Source organism: Antedon mediterranea, chromosome 6 (assembly GCF_964355755.1).
Source record: "Antedon mediterranea chromosome 6, ecAntMedi1.1, whole genome shotgun sequence".
Taxonomy (NCBI): Eukaryota; Metazoa; Echinodermata; class Crinoidea; order Comatulida; family Antedonidae; genus Antedon; species Antedon mediterranea.
Genome location: NC_092675.1, coordinates 31,082,983 through 31,100,735, shown reverse-complemented (window position 1 = coordinate 31,100,735; position 17,753 = coordinate 31,082,983). Strand labels below are relative to the sequence as shown.

At 34.0% G+C, this 17,753-nt stretch overlaps 1 protein-coding gene across 1 annotated transcript in view; it reads right to left on the bottom strand.

Moving 5' to 3' along the window:
- The window catches only part of LOC140052270 (A disintegrin and metalloproteinase with thrombospondin motifs 6-like), a 59,326-nt gene extending 58,225 nt beyond the window's left edge, over positions 1 to 1,101 (bottom strand). The window contains exon 1 of the mRNA XM_072097743.1: positions 1,062 to 1,101. The gene's annotated coding sequence lies outside the window, so the exon portion shown is untranslated. The remainder of the gene's footprint in view (positions 1 to 1,061) is intronic.
- Between the last annotated feature and the right edge of the window lie 16,652 nt (positions 1,102 to 17,753).

Here is a 17,753-nt window from a genome sequence, read left to right as displayed (position 1 = left end):
CAAATGAAATCTCCTCTAATCTCAATTGATTGCATTGTTGTGATTTTTGAAGTTTTTTTTTTAACGTATGCCTCGTGTAAAACAAAAATATTTTCCAGAAAAAATGTGACGACGAAAACATAATACTGTATCGGCAGTATTACGGCATAATATCTGCCATTAAAAGAATGGACTTGGTTTTCGGCAGTATTACTAGGGCATGATATCTGCCATTAAAAGAATGGACTTGGTTTTCGGCAGTATTACTAGGGCATGATATCTGCCATTAAAAGAATGGACTTGGTTTTTACTACGGCATGATATTTGCCATTGAGTCGACTGGTTTTGCAGTATCAAGTTATCTTCCGTATGGTGCAGTAAATTAATATTGACAGCTGCGTTCTGGATAGTGAACATCGGTAATATTACGGTCACTAGTCCGACTACGGTTTTAATCTCCTGGGTATTACAAAGGCCTCCTTTTGGTCACTAGTTTATTTCGATGAGGAATTAACAACATTCCACCATTTGATAACAGATTTAGGATTAAATTTAGTCTATTTAACCAAACAAAATGGTAGCTATTTTGTTGGTAGTCGTGGAATTAGATTTATGCCTGAAATAGTTTCAGTTAATTAGTATAAACTATCTGCACATGACGAAGGACAAGTACTTTATAATTGAACATTTCCGACTTTAAACAATCTATTTCATGTATTTCAAGTCACTATATTGATGTTACGTCTCTTAAGTCGTATTTACGACAATACAAAAATAGTAATATGACTTAACACGTCATCTTTATGGACAAACCACATAAAAGTCATAATCATCAAGAATAAATGGAATTCTCAATAATGCTGCACAAGCATTATAAAGCCTTATTCAATCCTATAACAGCTAAAGAAATGTAATTTTACATTGTCAGAGATGTTGTATTCAACCGCTTATCGTTAAAAATAAAATTAGAAACTTCATTCAACTGAAAAAAGCTACACTTTCTACCTGTCAGACAACGAACATTATGAATGTAAAATTCTAAGAACTACACGAGATACACGTCTTAATTAAGTTGTACTTACTTTTGAACACTATCTGTGTTTCTTGAACTTAATTCCAAAGTCAAACTATTTAGAAAGTATAATAGCGATCCATGCTTTTAAAGTAAGGCAGACGGACGGGTGCAGCATGCAGGAGTGAAATCGAAGGAATGTTCAATTCGAGGAGGGCACACTAAACTGACGGTTTATCATCAATGAATGAAAGTGGCCATTCTCGCTTGGGGACCACAAGTAACAGTTGTACAAGAAAATAGTAAAAAGAGGGCGCTGATTGAGAAAAATCTTCCCTCTAATTCCTGCATTGTACAGTACGTCATCACTTTAGTGAGTGTCTACAGATAATAGACAACAAAATTAATACTGTACGAAACACAAAAAAAAAACAACCAACAAAGAGTAATACACTTAGGCCAATGACTTTTAACTTAATACTCCATCAACGAATTGATGTAACAAACAATTTTTCGTATTTGATAACCATGCAGCTGAAATTATAAATAACATTTCAGCTGAATGTTAGACGTAACAAAATGTTCTATACGTATAAACAAGGTATAAACAAATTGACAAACTTCATCGATACAATACAATACAATTTAATGGAATCACTTGTGTAACAGTGGCACACGTTAGACATCTATACCTAGATGTAGGCCTAATTATCCGTCAACAACTTACAGTATTTCTTTAAACTGTTTGCGTTCGTCTTGTGTCCACAGTTTGGTAGTTAGATAGTTATTCAGTCAAACAAAAAAGTAGAAAAGTGAAAGGCTATGGATACCACGAAATCACAAATACTATAACGCGAATTACTGTAGGTACGGTAAAATAATGTATGTTAGTCTAGACTGGACTACCGAATAGAAGGCAAACTGGTGGAGTCGCAGACGACATCTATTCGGCACAATTGCTGACTCACCTGCATGAGTTGTATCCTCCTCTTTTTTTTTATAATAAAGAAAGTGTTTATTATACAATTTCTAGTGCATAGCCAGTTAATATCGTCTTACGATACATGAATGCATACAGAACACTTAAGTACCGGAAATGTCAACTAATCCTACCATTTTCATTCTTACGATAAGTAGAAGGGGAAGTTTGTCGAATGAGTAGACTGTACAGGTGTATTGAAACAGGAACTCGTGATTCATAAGGAGTATTCATCTGCTTACTTCTTCGGTTGTCATCCGACAGCTGATGGAATGATTTTATGGTACAGTAGAATAAGGTCTAAATAACACGTACTGTAGAGAAGTATGCCTAAATTTGTAGACTGGACTTACCTGACACTCTGATACCCGGCAAGTAATTAAGTAAGCCTACATTTGTAGACTGGACTTACCTGTCGGACCTACAATTCATTTAGTGGAGTGGGGATTTGGCTTCACTCGCCAGTACAACAGATGAGACAAGTCATCTTTCACGTGTGTTTATGAACCCAAGCTATCACAATACATAATCAGTCTCTTATATTTTATAGGTAACCCGGCCACTTGACCTTAAGAGTGGTACAAAGCAGGGCCTTCTGCCTTCAGACTGGGTACAATAGCTTGCTTTCACATACGACGCTTGTAACATTAAAGCCATTCACACAAGATGAACATGTTTGCATTGGTGGTCTCATTGAGCGATGGAGATTGTGATTACATTCTGGACTTTAAACGCTTACCTTGGGAATATGTCAACATGTGCTACATTAAAGTCGTCTTTCAGATTGGAAATTCAGCTTGTCCCGAAAAGGAGGTTTTGCTGCAATTTTATCATGAGAAATGAATCCAATTCAAATCAAACTTGTTTGTTCGTAAGGAAAACTCTTCTTCAAAAAAAATACGAACAATCCTGCCACTGACAATACCCAACCTTTAATGTTCTAATGATCAAGCTCCGAAGAGTTAGCTTACCCTCAACTGTGCATCATTCATAGATGTATTTATCAAGGTTTTCGAAATGGAATTTGGAATCAAGGATAACACTAATTGTTACTAAGCTTAACGCCCAACCGTTTAAAGATTTCATGATCACATAATATTCAGCACTTGCTTTATTTTATGCATTTTTTACAAAGCTTACTCGGTCGGTAATTCCAGTGATGCCTACCGCCCAAATGCCGAATAGCCGAAATGCCGACGAATAGGTTTTTTTCTTTGGTGAATCCGCCCAGCGATATTTCTTTTCGTACATAAGTTGGGGAAATCAAGACAAAAAAAAAAACGAATACCTCCTTAATATGGTCAAATACAAAATTTGGCAAAATTCTGCCTTAAAAAAAACAGGAAGACTTTTTTTCCATAATGTGTGACGTGAGAACTCATTTAGTGATGATCATGCCTTCCAACCTGCAGTCACATTTTCTGAATTTCAGACGGTAATATAGTTAGTCTCGAATTCAGAATACCCAAAGTGGTTTTTTTTTAAATCAAAACCGTGTCTTTGAAAATCCGCCTCAATGTACATACATATTCAACTGGAACCTATGCGGATATTTCAGAGACATAAAAGTACAAACATTGTCACTTTTTTCGTATAATTCTGTGAACCCCAAACACAGCATCTTTGCAAATGTTCTATATTTGATCTTATTTCACTTTCCATTAACCCCATACAAAAACCATCGGAGACAAACTATCTGTTTAATCTGGGACGGTGCGGCCATACACAACAACTACCATAAACGTTTATTCATAACATATTACAATACAATATCTTGCATGCATTTCGGTACCAATGTAGCAACATTGATATCAAAATCAAAATTTAACAGTGTGGCGTGTTGACCGCGAATGACTAACAATACCATCTTTCCCATATACACCTGCACAACCATTGCATAACAACGCACGGCATACCAAACCGTTTCGTACACCTGCGATGAAAATAATAAATTTAAATTCTTTTAAAATTGAGGGCGGCAAACATAAAATTTACGAGATCGAATACAGGTTGAAAAAAAAATTAAATAAAAAAAAGATGTTAAATGTGCTCTCCCTGCCTCAGCACTAAGGCCCTGCCACAGCCTTTTGGGGTCATTTCCACCACATCACCAGATACATTGATGTTGTTGCCTCATGATGTGTGGTGGAAAGGGGGACGTATGATCTGTCTGTGAACCCCAAACACAGGGGCTCGCATAGCCTTAACTCTATTCCACCAACCAGCGTAGGAATCGAACCCACGACATACGTGTTGTTAACACGACGCTCAGACGACTGAGCTAACTGATCATTTTGGTTTTAGCAAGGTTAATAGGATATTTATGACGTAATGATCAATTACGTAATACACGTATAAATAGACTAGCTATTATCAGCTTGTCAGTCATGTACTTGTTGGCGTAACGGGTAATGCTCAGTTTTGAGTGCTATCGGTTGGAGTTCGAACCTCGACGGATATTTTTTTTTTTTTTAATATTGTTTTTTTTTTTTATAGACATATGTGGCACTGTATTGTCGAACATGTACGGTACCATACCGGTAGGTATTCAAATATATGCTTAATACGAAAATATATTAAAATTCAGTGTCTTATTTCTATTTTATATCACTGTGCTCAACTGGCTCCAAGTTCGGTCCACTTGAGCACAATGTATTAACATACGAAAAGATATTAAAATTCCGTGAATTATTTCTATTTTATATCACTGTGCTCGCCTGGTGCCAAATTGGGTACACTTGAGTACATTGTATTAAAATACAAAAAGATATTACAATTCAGTGACTTATTTCTATTTTATATCACTGTGCTCCACTGACGCCAAATTGGGTCCACTTGAGCATATAGTGTATTAAAATACGAAAAGATATTAACATTCAGTGACTTATTTCTATTTTATATCAATGTGCTTCCCTGGTACCAAATTGGGTCCACTTGAGCACAGTGTATTAAAATACGAAAAGATATTAAAATTCAGTGACTTATTTCTATTTTATATCACTGTGCTCCCCTGGTGCTAAAATTGGTCCACTGAACCAGTTACCACCGTAGTACTATTTCTATTTCGGAAGTAAATAAAGGCATAAATGGCGCTTCGTAGAAGTAGAGAATGCTCGATCGACGAAATAACGCTCTGGAATAATACCTCTCAAGCGTGTAAAATGTACTTGTAGTTTTTGATTCCAATTTTGATTCCGACTAAACGCTCTTGACACATGATACGAACGAAGTATGTGGTAAAGACCAGGTCCGCATCATACAACTTGCATAATGTTAACTGCCTGCAATATTACTGTTAAAATCAAGCAACTGCATTTTTTAGTAGGGTGTATCAACGAAAAACATATAATGTACCGTTAAAAAAAAGAGAAGTTTGTCTATCAGTGTGTCTGATGCTCACAACATCATTTCATACTGCAGTAGCTATTTCATGGGGTTTGTATCCATAATTCAAATCAACTATTTTTTTTATTAATACTGTGGTTTTTCTTTTTGAAATTTATTTATTTTATTCAGTTGACAACCAACAGCGATGAAACACTAACAGGTTGAATCTAAACATTTCAAACATTCATTTTCTTTAAAACGGTGGTCCAAGTTTAGATTGTTTAATGAATGCCTCCACACTCGATCTTGATTAACTTAGAAAAACGAATTGTCATTACATGTCATTTCATTTATCACTGAATAAAGATTATACGAACAAAGTAATATGAGAAAGATATTAACAATAACACGGTACCATTAATTGTGCTTTAGTATGTCAGTACCAACTAAGTTTTGCACGCACAAAGGTAAGAATAACTTTTGCAAAGCCTACCTCTTAATTCTTGTTCGTGTTTTCTCAACTGATTTCATCACGATAACGCTGATACAAACTTGAATTTCATCACGTATAAAATGGGTGTGTCGAAAGCGAAGACCTCGAAAGCGAAGATCGAAGACCGAAGACCTCGAAAGCGAAGACCCTACGAAATGGTAGTGTGCACAAAATCCGACCAAAATCGATGATAACACCTTGAATGGATCAGGTGCCGTTTTCGGGATACGGGTTGGGTAGGTTTGGCCAGTATGCGTACCTTTTTATGGCCAGCGGGCGTCCCGGAAATTGCGCAATATGGCCAGCGGGCGTCCAATTATTGCGCAATATTTGTTCAATGGCAACGTCCGCTCAGTGCGTGTGAAATACGTACAATGCGACACAGATGGCGCTATATACATAATTAATTTTATATATACAGAATTTGCAAGTAGGGCAAGGCTGAACTGAGGCCTCTAAAATCCAATCTATCTGTTCAGAGCAGGCTAGTAGCCAAAGTTAAACTGATTTAGTAAATTATACTACTGTATTTTAGGGCCTAATTAATAACAATAATTATTAATAGTTTTAACTATTATAATGTCAATCAAAAAACATTTTAAATGAAATTTCACATTATTTAATATTTTTTTTCTGATAAATAATAATAGTACGTGGCCGGCCGGCATCTCGCGCGGAAAATGTAAATATAACGCCCTCTCTGTCGCATTGTACGTATTTTTCACACGCATGGAGCGCGCGGACGCTGCCATTGAAACATATTGCGCAATAATTGGACGCCCGCTGGCCATATTGCGCAATATCCGGGACGCCCGCTGGCCATAAAAAGGTACGCATACTGGCCAAACCTACCCAACCCTGTAGGTTTTCGGCCACCTCGACTTATATGGACTATACCATTATTATGATAGGGGTGTGGGGTATTATGTTTTATGTAGAGAAGGGTGTCTATTGAATGGGAAGACAATACAATTGTTCTGTTACGTAACCTACAGTACAAACTACAAGTAACAATACAAAACATAAAAAACTAGCAATGCATGTACTTTTTATAAGGCATGTTATTATAGTTATATGGAAGATGTGTAGTACTAACGAAAAAGAAACAGTAAACCATTTTTTATTTAAATGTTCTTCATTAAACTCTGTTAGACAATAATTAAGTATGTACTAACTGGGATAATTTGAATTGTGGATCTCAGGAATTAAAACACCACTTTATGCTAGACAATTTATTCACTGAAAATGAAACATTAGGAAAAATCTTAGATTTTTATTGTAAAAAATATTTAATGAAAGCATGGGTTACTAGATCTACAATGTTATCAGCATTACCTCTCTCAACTAATTGATTAATATAGTAAACAGACACCTCTATGAGGATGTATCTGTATGTTTTATTTATTTATTAGGCCTATCCTGTATTTTTGTTGTTCTGTTTTTATTTTTGTAGTTATATATATTGTACAATTTACATATTATGTATTTTCATACAGATCTAATTAATTAATTAGTTTACATTTTGTTTTAATGGTATGTATTAGTATTTAGAACTTTGTGGCTTATGTTATCTGTAATTTTGTCTGTAAATTGGATGCACCATTAACTGATAAATGTGTGACACCGATATAAAGGTGATTCCTATGAATAAATAAATAAACTAAACTAAACACTACAGTATAATCAAAATTAAAGCATATTAAATACTAGGCCTATGTTATTCCTATCTGGGTTTAAACACTTTAAATTTTAGTACAATCCGATTCGAAATTAGAAAATGTTAAATACTACAATACAATCGGAATTAAAACATCCTAAATACTACATTACAATCGATATTAAAATATCCTAAATACTACATTACAATCGGTTAAATTACCTAAACTCTATAATGTTGTGAAATATGTAAAAGAATGTTGGCAAATGCATTCTAATTGGCCCAATCGTATAGGTAGATAAATCATATTTTTTATTTTCTTGAACTAAACATTAAAACAAAAGAAATAAGGATTGGTTTTCGAAAACATAATTGGTCTGACAGTATACATTAATTAAAGTAAAGGAAGTAGAGGTTGTTAACAATTATAAGTATTTGGTAGTAGTGTTTGACTAAAGCTTAAATGGGTGGACATGTTAATCGTAGTTAAGAAGTTAAATACAAGGCTGTACTGCTTGAGGAAACTCGGTTCTTTGGGGTAAAGCAGGATATTTGTACTATAGAATGTTTATGTTTTACCATGGAGAAATAAGTTAACTTATTTCTCCATGGTTTTACTAATCAGTGATGTTCTATTTGGGCATATTGTATATTGGGCTAGGAATATCAGTAAGGGTATGTAAGGAGGATAAAGACCAAATTGAGAAGGTACTGGCTGGAACGTGGAAAGTAATTGGTTTGTCTATGCAAATGCTTGACTCGTTCTACAGCGAACGGCTTGCCGATGTATTCCATGCTATATTGGAAGACACCAATCATCCTCTTCATGGCGACATTATCAGCTCCGTTTTGCATTCGCTATTATAACGTTTTGATGCAAACGTTGTTCAATTAGAACATGTATTTCTACACAGAAACGTGTTTAAAACGTTTAAAAAAAACCAAACCTAAAAACACGCAATGTCAAACGCTGTGTTTTCTGGGAACAAAATGGTACAGATTCATTGACAAAATTATAATGTTTATTTGTTTTACTGATTACCTAATAATCAGTATGTTATAGATCTTATTAAATGTACTAGTACTACTGTCATCTTTATTAAATGTACTACTGTGTTATCGTTAGGTAAATTATATTTTTTATTTGTAACTGGAATAAAAACTTTCTTTATATACTTTCTGTATCTATAAATCTGTAAAAATTATATAGAAATAAAGAGCCATAATATACTGCATTAACTTGAAAACTGAAATTAATTTTACAGCATGCAGGGCGTAGTTGTTTTCCCTCTGTTGCTGAAACATAATGCACTAAACAAAAGAACAAAAGCAGCAGTATTTTGACACATTAACACACTCAATTAATAAATGGGACACCCCTATTTTCCCATCTTTTTATAATGGTATAGTCCATATACGTCGAGGTGGCCGAAAACGGCACCTGATCCCCTTGAATTTACAGATTCTAAAAAAATATTTCGATTTTAATCGTTATGTTAAGCCTGTTTTCCTGTCGACGTTAAGTTACGTTGAGTTGCGTTGAGTTGCGTTGAGTTGACATATTCAACGATTTAACAGGAAAAGGGGGTAAAAATTAACGTTGAAAATCGTTAAAATCTTAAATCGTTAAAGTTGAACTCGGTTCAACTTTAACGATTACGATCGTTAAAACTGACCAATCAAATGGTCCACAAATTACGTCATTGCAGTTTGTGAAAAAATAGGTACACGCTGACAATTCTTGAATGTTTATGCGCGATTTGAACGATTTGCGCAATTTGAAATTGCGCAAAAGAAATCCTTGCGCAATTTGAATTGAAACATGTGTTTCAAATTGCGCAAGCAACGTATTAAATTGCGCAAGTAATCTGCAAATTGCGCAAGGTTTTTCGACAGATTGTGAAATCATGCACACCCATATTTTTATAGTAATTTCTAAGAATGATTCAAAATTAAAGATAAATATCGCATTTCCTTATTTTAGTAGTGCAAATATTGTTATAAGTTAGCATACCGTCGAAGAACCGACGAAGGAAAACGAAGCGGTGGTGTTCCACCAGGCGGGCGCGGCGCGGGCGGCCGGCTATACTACTCTAGCCTAGCTAGGGTCTGGACTACTGATACTGACTAGGTTACATGGCCTAGCTTAAACTAATATTAAAAACTTAATTTTTACATTTATTTTGATTTATTTCAAGTTACAGTGATAATATTATTTAATTGTAATAATAAATGTTATGTATTTATTACACACATCTTCGCATTTATTATGTTTTATTTTGAGTTATTTAGTTTCCAATAAATTATTAATACCGATTGTCTGGTAGAATTTTGTTGCGCAATTAGAAAATTTACAGTTCGTTTTCAAATTGCGCAAAGGTGTCATATTGCGCAAGAACTATCTTGCGCAATTTACAAATTGTGCAGCGCAATTTAAAATTGCGCAAAGATTTTCTTGCGCAATTTGAAATTGCGCAAGTTGATTGCGCAATTTGAAATTGCGCAAAAAAATCCTTGCGCAATTTTAAATTGCGCAAGAATTCTTTGCGCAATTTCAAATTGCGCAAGGATTTTTTTGCGCAATTTCAAATTGCGCAAATCGTTCAAATCGCGCATAACATTTACAACGCGACGATGTTTTTCACCTTTTTTGTACACTTTTAAGGTCTGATATTTAAAAAAAACAAGTGTAAGTTAAATTAAATTATAATATTAAACCAATTAAATTTAATGTTTGTCTTTAGTGTAAGCCTATATTAAGATATCAACGAAAGCATGTCCTAGGCTGGGTTTAAGCATCAAAACCCGTAACTTTTTCAATTTTCACGCGGTCCCGGCTGCGCGTGGCCGGCCTTAGTTTTGCAACACTTCACGTCCGCGTGTCCCAGCAACGCTCGAGAGAACCAAGAAACTATGAACGATCGCGTAAAAATGTGTAAATATTAGCGGTCCGACTCGATCATCCTCATCGCTATTTTATTTTCAACTTTAACGATTTTAAACTCAACGCAACTCAACGTATTTCAACGTCGACAGGAAAACAGGCTTTATCAAAAAACATGACTTTATCTATGAACAAGCTCACGTGTTTTCGCTAATGGAGTTAATATGTGATATAGTTTTACGAACAAACACATCGCGCTATTTGCAAGGCGACGGACACACAAGAAGGACCTCGAATTGAATGCAATATTAAATGTCACTTTTTCCGATAACTTCTATAGCATTGTAGCACACGTCCCCTACAATTTAAAGCCATAGCCAACTGTATAGAAAAGTATAGAAATAAACTACAGTAAAGTAAATAAATTAAAGTAAGTAAATTGTAAGAAGTAAAGGATGGCCATATGCTTATTTAGCCTAATTTTAGAGCCTAGGCCTAGGCCTATAAAAAGTGTCCGTATCATAGATTTTACACTTGTTTTTAAAAATGTTATACGTACGCGTGAATACAACTTAGAGATCTTTTTTTTTTGCATTTAAATATTATTATGTTGATGTATGTTTATTATCTATAATATTTGCCTATTGTCTAAATGTATGAATAAATACAATAAGATATTTATTTTCCTTTAGTTATTCTGTATAGTATTTTAAACTTGTACATTTTCCCCATTGTAGCCAATACTACAGTAGGCCTATTACTGATTTAATTATTCGCCAGTTTAAAAATGTTTTTCTAATGTATTCATAATGGACAAATAATATTATCAGTATCGGTTAGTGTGGTTGGCGAAGCGACAGTACTATGTAAAGAAGAAAAATGTAATATAAATATTTCATTAACCAACGTATGAACTACTAAACGAAAACATCCTACCGCAACGTATTGTATTGTCGCGCGCGCAACATCAGAAAATACTCTTCTATCTATTTTTGCATCCCCTCTTACGATCGAGAATCATGATGAACGTAAAGCAGTCGGTGTTGAACACGTCGGTTCCCACTTATGTTGACACGCAAGTTTGTTCTTAAGGCGCACTTTGCGTCGATCTGGAAACTAATTCCAGCTCTTAAAATATTTCCCGGGCCAAATTTGGCAGAATATATTCAAATTATGATTTGACAAGAAGTAAAAAGAACGAACGATATAGGCATCAGCGTTCTGCAAATTTTGGTTATAAATCGGTCGATTTCACGGCTTCCATAATTCCGAATAATTATGCCATTATGTCAACGTTCACAAAGACAAAAGCCATTCAAAACAAAGATTGAAATAAAAAATATTCCCTCCAAAATTACAAGTTGCCGATTTTGTTACGGTTGCAATGTGATTAGTGACGATAGTGTGTTCACGTTTAATTTTTTTTTCAATATTAAAACGGGTGTTTATTCATATCGGTATTACGTTTACCGACACTGTCAAAAGATTAGTTTAATGAAGTTCCAGTCCCGCCAACCACAATTTTCCTCATCATCAAATAAAAAACTGACTTTTGTTTTCAAGCATTGCCCGTGGTGAATACAAAAAGAGATACTCTCTATAAATCTTTATTAAGTGATGGTGAATGTTTATCGGGCTTAACCACTCTAACCCCCAACCTTCTATCTCACAGGCTTGTGGTTGAGACGACTATTCAACAGTCTCCCGATTTTCAACAGATTGTCGACGTCCCGCTTCTAAATGTTTGCATCCCTGCCATGAGTGTCCATTAACAAAAGAAAACATAACATTTTAATTAAGAAACAGGTTACCGGTTGTTGACCATTTAAATATAGAATTGACACTAATACGAACAAATCTAACAGAATTATACTATTATAACGGGTTAACGATCAAGAAAATTTTTCAGAGTGTGATGTCTATCGTTCGTTCTACAGTATTAGCCTTTTGTCAAATCATAATTTGAATACAGTATTATTTTTTACTTTGACAATACAAAGATATAAAATAAAGTTCCGTTAGTTCACGGTAAGCTATTGGGACGAACTGTCATTGGCCCGGGAAATATTTTAAGAGCTGTAATTGGTTTTCAGATCGACGCAAAGTGCGCCGTAAGAAAATTAGACAGGTTCCATTTCTCAAAAAACGGCCTAGAAAACGAATCAAGAAGCATTTTTGGGTAGAAGCTGGGATCCACTTGGTTTAGGATATTTCGACCTCGCTGATTACGAATATGGCGGATCCCAAGCGAAATTCGGCCATCTAAGCCCTTAATTTGCATAATTAAAAATGGCGGCCATTTTTTATAATTACCCTATATCTCGAGAACCACTAGTCACAGATAATTAATTTTGGTGTCAAAATGTTTTAAATATATGGTTTTATATTCACTTTAATGACACATTTTCTCAAAAAATTGATGCAAGTCGTATTTCTGACATTTTGACCTTTGACCTTGATTTATCGTATCTCAGTAACCAATAATCGGAGAGACATGAAATAGGGCTCAAATTGTTCAGAAACTATACATTCATATTTATTATAATGAAATGTTTTTACAAAAAATGGCCGATTCTACAACTATTGACCTTTGAACTATTAGTCAAATATAATAATATAATAATAATATAACTTTGAAAATTGTGGTCTTATGAATTTTTTTTTCTTTTTAAATTGTTTAAAACATGTGTGTTTCTATCCAGTCTAATGGCATATTTTGTACAAGAATGGCCGATAGTATGGTTATTGACCTTTTAACTACAGCATAGGCCTACTGTATACTAAATATAATATAATTGCATAACTATGAAATTATTTATACACAATAATAATTAGTAACATTATAAAATTCACTGCCATCAAATATGATGTGTTATGATTTATATAGATTTAAAAAGGAATTTGAATACGCAAGTTACATTTTTTGAAATTTGAAATTTGAAATTACCTGCCATCAATATGATGGAGTGTGCTTATAGATTTTCTAAAATGTGAACATGTCAGCTACATTTGGAAATTACCTGCCATCAATATGATGGATTATGATTATAGATTTAAATAAAAATTTGAACACGTAACCTACATTAGAAAATTACCTGCTATCAATATAATGGATTATGATTATAGATTTAAAAAAGAATTTGAACACGTCAGCTACATTTGGAAATTTGGAAATTACCTGCCATCAACATGATGGATTATGATTGTATAGTACCTGCCATCAATATGATGGATTATGATTATAGAATTAAAAAAGAATTTGAACACGTCAGCTACATTTGGAAATTGGGAAATTACCTGCCATCAATATGATGGATTATGATTATAGATTTTAAAAAGAATTTGAACACGTAAGCTACATTTGGAAATTTGGAAATTACCTGCCATCAATATGATGGATTATGATTGTATAGTACCTGCCATCAATATGATGGATTATGATTATAGATTTAAAAAAGAATTTGAACACGTAAGCTACATTTGAAAATTACTTGCCATCAATATGATGGATTATGATTGTATAGATTTAAAAGAAAATGTGAACACGTACGTAAGCTACATTTGGAATGAACATGTTAAGGGCATCAGTTAAGATCATTCATGCAAAGGTTTCCGTCATCTTTAGCGTTGTTACAGCGGCATAAAGCTGTACATGGTAGTTTTGACTTCTTGCACCTACATCTATTGGCAGGTTATGTATCGTGTCTTGCATCCACAATAAATCATCTCTAACGAAGCAGTAGGAATAGCTTCATTTTTCAGAAGCACTGGTTGAAGTTTACCATTAGATAGCTCCCAACCAAAATATGTTGGTGATGGCAAATGCTGGATTGGCGATACAGCTTTTTTCCATACGAGTGCTTGGAAGTGTGCTCTTTTTATATGTTGGTGCACTGCATCGCTTGTTGGAGGTAATGCCTTTTTTTTTTAAAGCCTAACTTTATTGGTACTTTTAACTTGACCAACACCGTAAACGTAGCAAATGAATCTTTCCGATTTCATAATAACTTGGTCACTGATAGGTTTTCTCCCAGGTCTTTAATTAGTTCATACCTTTTTTTAATACTTCCCATGCCGATGCCTTTGAGTGACCACTTAGATATGAGCAGTGAAGAGTTAAATTACTGTATGTATGTATTAATATAATTTAACTCTTCCCTGGATATGAGGTAGTATCGCATCCACTAATAGTGTGGAATGGAATCAGTGCTTTTGCAGAACCCTCGGGCAAGGCTTGAAAAATGTCTTTTATAGATACTTTCTTTTTTTGGATGTCCCTGTCATCATCCATTTGGATACCATGCTTTGGTAGTGAGACACTAGAATCACTAGTACGTCTGTATCCCTAGAAGCAACTACAACTGTGTCGTATCGGACATTGGCAGCATGACAAGTCTCGTGTCCGATTCTTCATGGTCTGACCAGAAACAACGTATTCGTGTACAATTTTGATGATTTAACAACTGATTCTTTCATAAATCCACCAGCTGTGACAATTTCTTTGTCTATAGGAGCTTGACGAATCAACTCCTCTGATAGAAATCGTGTCAGATCTGCATTATTATCTTGTAATGCCAACAAGTTTGACCAGCAATTTGGCAGCGGTATTTCACCACTTTCTATAATTCGACGAATTGGTCTCTGTGTTTTGGTTCATCTTTGTCTGGTGGTGTCCTTTATCGACAGTTTTAAGTTAGGCATGCCATGTTTAAAAAAAAAAAATTACCTCCAACAAGCGATGCAGTGCACCAGCATCATATAAAAAGAGCACACTTCCAAGCACTCGTATTGAAAAAAGCTGTATCGCCAATCCAGCATTTGCCATCACCAACATATTTTGGTTGGGAGCTATCTAATGGTAAACTTCAACCAGTGCTTCTGAAAAATGAAGCTATTCCTACTGCTTCGTTAGAGATGATTTATTGTGGATGCAAGACACGATGCATAACCATATAGATGTAGGTGCAAAAAGTCAAAACTACCATGTACAGCTTTAATATGCTACTGTAACAACGCTAAAGATGACGGAAACCTTTGCATGAATGATCAAAACTGATGCCCTTAACATGTTCATTCCCAATGTAGCTTACGTGTTCACTATTCTTTCAAACCTATACAATTATAATCCATCATATTGATGGCAGGTAATTTCCAAATTTCCAAATGTGGCTGACGTGTTCAAATTCTTTTTTAATTCTATAATCATAATCCATCATATTGATGGCTGGTACTATACAATCATAATCCATCATATTGATGGCAGGTAATTTCCAAATGTAGCTGACGTGTTCAAATCCTTTTTTAAATCTATAATCATAATCCATCATATTGATGGCAGGTAATTTTCTAATGTAGCTTATGTGTTCAAATTCTTTTTTAAATCTATAATCATAATCCATCATATTGATGGCAGGTAATTTCCAAATGTAGCTGACATGTTCACATTTAAAAAAATCTATAATCATACTCCATCATATTGATGGCAGGTAATTTTAAATTTCAACAAATGTAACTTGCGTGTTCAATTTTTTTTTAAATCTATATAAATCATAACACATCATATTTGATGGCAGTGAATTTTATAATTTTACTAATTATTATTGAGTATAAATAATTTCATAGTTATGCAATTATATTATATTATATTCAGTATACAGTAGGCCTATGCTGTAGTTTAAAGGTCAATAACCATACTATCGGCCATTCTTGTACAAAATGTGCCATTAGACTGTATAGAAACACACATGTTTTAAACAATTTAAAAAGAAAAAAAAATTCATAAGACCACAATTTTCAAAGTTATATTATTATTATATTATTATATTTGACTAATAGTTCAAAGGTCAATAGTTGTAGAATCGGCCATTTTTTGTAAAAACATTTCATTATAATAAATAAGAATGTATAGTTTCTGAACAATTTGAGCCCTATTTCGTGTCTCTCCGATTATTGGTTACTGAGATACGATAAATCAAGGTCAAAGGTCAAAATGTCAGAAATACGACTTGCATCAATTTTTTGAGAAAATGTGTCATTAAAGTGAATATAAAAACATATATTTAAAACATTTTGACACCAAAATTAATTATCTGTGACTAGTGGTTCTCGAGATATAGGGTAATTATAAAAAATGGCCGCCATTTTTAATTATGCAAATTAAGGGCTTAGATGGCCGAATTTCGCTTGGGATCCGCCATATTCGTAATCAGCGAGGTCGAAATATCCTAAATCAAGTGGATCCCAGCTTCTACCCAAAAATGCTTCTTACATCATATTTCAGAGGAAATAGAACTTGTCTAAATAACGTTGCGTGGAAACCGATGTGTTCAACACTATTTCTGCTTTATTACGTTCATCATGATTCTCGATCGTAAGAGGGGATGCAAAATAGATAGAAGATAGATGGATAGATTTTCTGTTGCGCGCGCCAACGATACGTTGCGGCAGAATTGTTTTGGTTTAGTGGTTCATACGTTGGTTAATGAAATATTTATTTTCCTTAAAAGGAAAATAAATATTTCATTAACCAAAAAAAAATTTACATTTTTCTTTACATCATCTGTCGCTTCTCCAACCACACTAAATATTCTGATACTGATATAGGCCCTATTATTTGTCTATTATGAATACATTAGAAAACATTTTGAAACTGGCGATTAAGTAAAATAGCAATAGTTACAATGGGAAAATGTAAAAGTTTAAATACAATACAGGAAAATGAATATCTTATTGTATTTATTCCTACATTTAGATAATAAACAATAGGCAAATATTATAGATAAAAAACACATAGCAACATATTTAAATGCAAAAAAGATCTCTGTACCTAACATTTAAAAGCAAGTGTAAAATCTATGATACGGACACTTTTTATAGGCCTATAGGCTCTAAAATAAACCTAAATACCCGGCCTACCGCCATCCTTTACTTCTTACAATTTAATTACTGTAGTTTATTTCTATACTTATAAACAATTGGCTATGATTTTAAATTGTTATCGGAACAAGTGACATTTCATGTGCGAGGTCCTTCTTGTGCGTCCGTCGCCTTGCAAATAGCGCGATGTGTTTGTTCGTAAAACTATATCACATATTAACTCCATTGGTGAAAACACGTGAGCTTGTTCATAGATAAAGTCATGATTTTTTTTAATATAACGATTAAAATTGAAATATTTTTTCAGGATCTGTAAATTCAAAGTGTTATCACGATTTTGTATGATTTTGGTCGGATTTTGTGCACACTACCATTTCGTAGGGTCTTCGCTTTCGAGGTCTTCGGTCTTCGATCTTCGCTTTCGAGGTCTTCGCTTTCGACACACCCCGTATAAAATCATTTAACAGTGTTGTCATAAAATTGACGATTAGTGGCACAGACAATAAAATGTTATCAAACTGAAGTAGATAATTATTTTATTACTAA